This window comes from Cupressus sempervirens, chromosome 11 (assembly GCF_028749045.1).
Source record: "Cupressus sempervirens isolate cs-2001-9-10 chromosome 11, ASM2874904v1, whole genome shotgun sequence".
NCBI lineage: Eukaryota > Viridiplantae > Streptophyta > Pinopsida > Cupressales > Cupressaceae > Cupressus > Cupressus sempervirens.
Genome location: NC_143128.1, coordinates 133,168,408 through 133,170,695, shown reverse-complemented (window position 1 = coordinate 133,170,695; position 2,288 = coordinate 133,168,408). Strand labels below are relative to the sequence as shown.

The 2,288-nt window shown below is 32.8% G+C and overlaps 1 long non-coding RNA gene across 1 annotated transcript; it reads right to left on the bottom strand.

The window, feature by feature from the left end:
- Positions 1 to 586: 586 nt before the first annotated feature.
- LOC149528552 (uncharacterized) lies at positions 587 to 1,444 on the bottom strand. The gene is made up of 2 exons (XR_016359061.1): positions 1,053 to 1,444; positions 587 to 915 (listed from the first exon to the last, which is right to left on the bottom strand). It is a non-coding gene; the product is annotated as an uncharacterized LOC149528552 (long non-coding RNA).
- Positions 1,445 to 2,288: the final 844 nt, after the last annotated feature.

The window sequence follows — 2,288 nt, the reverse complement described above, 5'->3', positions numbered from 1 at the left end:
ATGAGAGTAGAGAATACATAAGTGGCCTCAGGATTAAAAGACACGTGTTCTTTCCCAATGGACCTTTAGGTTTTGTAATCTACTCTTGAAGAAACTCATGTTTATAGCATTCAATGTTCTTTTCAATTGGACAATGTCATCAATATAATAAAAATTGAGAGTTCATCAACATAAGTAAATAGTGAAATGTCGACATAAGAAAATTGATTAAGGAAAGAGTCAATTCCATTATGCATTCAAGATTGAGTGAGTGTTTGTTTTAAGCAGTAAATTGAAATTTTCATTGCAATGTTCTTTGATCCTTAGACATTCAAGATTGTGTTATCATTCATTCCAATGAAATGTTCAATTTCTTTATGGCATTCAAGATTGTGTTGAAACATTCATTCCAAATAAAAAGGTTTTGTTCAATTAATGGTGCATTCAAGATCGAATTTGATTTTTTTAGCTTTATCCATTCAAGAGTGTGTTATAATTTTAATTTAATTCCCACATGCATTCAAAGACAAGTGTTTAAGCATTCAAGTTTATTCCAAAAAAAATTTAAGAAAAAATCTTCAAGAAATATAGAGAGTGACTTTGAATGTGTGAAACTAATTTTAGCAATTGAATCTAACAAAATTATCTACAAATCTATATATAAGGCTGAATCAGCTTTCCAATGCATTTTCAATCATCCCAAACGGATCTCGTACGCAAAAGTTATAGATGTTTTAGCAAAAGTGCTTCTTTATAATTTGCAAAGAGTAATGAGGCTTGATTTGAGACTCCTCATGGAACTTGATCTCCAAGTGCAAGCCTTCAAACTACAAGCTTAAAGTCACAAAATAAACTCAAAAATACATTAGATGATTAGTTTGAACCTGTGAAGTGGATCCCACTGGGCATGCCAAAATGTATATGTAAAAACTTAACCTGTCAAGAGCACATATAAACAAGCAAACATTAGTTGTAACATGTGCATATGAAATATTAGAAACAAATGGAAATACTACTAAAATCAACTTGAGTTTAACAACTTATGCAACCACAAATTAAAGTCCTCACACAACCTCAAAGTAGGTCAACAAGGGCACCCATAAGAAGCCTTGCTAGTGTGCTCAATTGTGAGGGATGTAGATGTGCTCTCCCAAACAAAACTATTGAATCCCTTGTTGATGAAAATACAGCATGAAATGATTCTATGCTAAGATGAATGGAGAGTACCTTCAAGAAATCGCTATGAGTAAGCCAATCCTCAAAGAACTCTAAGAGGTGAGATGGAAATGCAATGCAAGAAATCAAACTAAGTTACCAATACAAATACAAATAAAGTAGCAACTACTAAATATTAACAACAATGCATAAAATCTCTAAAAGGCTCTAGAACTATACTAGCATGATAACAATGCATATGGAGGAGATATGGTCTCTAAAAGCTCTAAGAATAAACTAGCATGATAACAATGCAAATGAAAAATGATGTTGTTTGCTTGAGACAAGGGCTCTATTTATAGATTTTTGGAGAGGTTTGGGGAGGTGACACCTATGTGACATCCACATAGGAGCCACATAGGAGACACATAAGCCATGCAGGGGTGGTAAAGTAATTTAATAAAGAAAGGGAGATAGTGGGTTCAATTTAAAATTAAAGGTAATGGGGGACATGTCATAGTGGAGGAATAAAGAAAAAAAAAGAGTAGAAGACATGTCATAGTAGAAGAATAAAGAATGAGGTGAGTGGGAGGCATGTCATAGTGGAGGAATAAATAATGAGGTGAGTGGGAGATATGGAGGAGTGGAGGATTAAAATATGAGATAAATGGGAGGCATGGAAGAGTGGAGGATTAAAATATGAGATGAGTGGGAGACATAGAGGAGTGGGGGATTAAAGGATTAGATGAGTGGGAGACATGTCATAGTCGAGGAATAAAGAAATGAGGAGAGTGGAAGACATGTTATAGTGGAAGAATAAAGAATGATGTGATTGGAAGACATTTCATAGTGGAGGAATAATGTCATAAATTTCATAAATAAAACATTTAAAATATCATTCAAGTGGAGACATGTAAGAGATAAATGAATTAAAATTCATTTAAGGGTTAGATGGATAAAAGAGGAATAAATGATTTTATGAAATCATTTATTAATTTTGGTGGAAGATAGGTTACGATTAAGATAGAATTAGATTAATCTTAATTGGGTTTAGGAAACTTAAGCATGTAGAGGATTTAAATAAATTGAATTTATTTAATAGGGAACATATGATGTCACTATGCATTAAATGAATTTAACAGATTAGAGGGGAG